Genomic DNA, 602 nt, shown 5'->3' with positions numbered 1-602 from the left:
ATTGTTTCTTCTTTACTTGAAGACTTCCTTTTCTTCTTTTCATTTTCTTCGAATCTAAGGTAAATTATTTGATAAAGTAATTTGTTTGTTCATCTCTTTGAGTTAAACATTTTTTTCAAACAAGTTCATATTATGTGTAATAAATACTTACTATACTTCCCAACATGTTTTTTTTTGTTATCCAAGTAATCCATCCTACATAGACTCTGATAAATATTTGTAAAAACTACTCAATTTAATCATCTTTCAACTAACGCCTTTTTAAAACAAGTGTCAGTTAAGGTTAAAAAATGAGCAGTATAAGCACGATGTAAAATGCTGTTGTAAAATGGCCATCAAATATTTAAAGTGTTTTCGAAATATACAGCATCTCACCTACAATCTAACGAGATGCTTTACAAAAACGGAAATTATATTATCAACTTGATAGGTGACGTGTATAAAATTCGAATTTTTCATGCAAAATATGAAGGGGACTGACAAATATTTAAAAGAAAATATACATATACACATGACAAGATAAAATACTATATACATAAGAATAAAATATATTTTCTTTTTTAGTAGAGAATATAAAAGTAAAATATTACCATATTTAGAGA

The sequence above is a fragment of the Sitophilus oryzae genome, unplaced genomic scaffold (assembly GCF_002938485.1).
Source record: "Sitophilus oryzae breed Bouriz unplaced genomic scaffold, Soryzae_2.0 scaffold_1168_pilon_pilon, whole genome shotgun sequence".
Lineage (NCBI taxonomy): Eukaryota > Metazoa > Arthropoda > Insecta > Coleoptera > Curculionidae > Sitophilus > Sitophilus oryzae.
The sequence above is the reverse complement of the archived record's forward strand: the minus strand, read 5'-3'. Positions refer to the sequence as shown.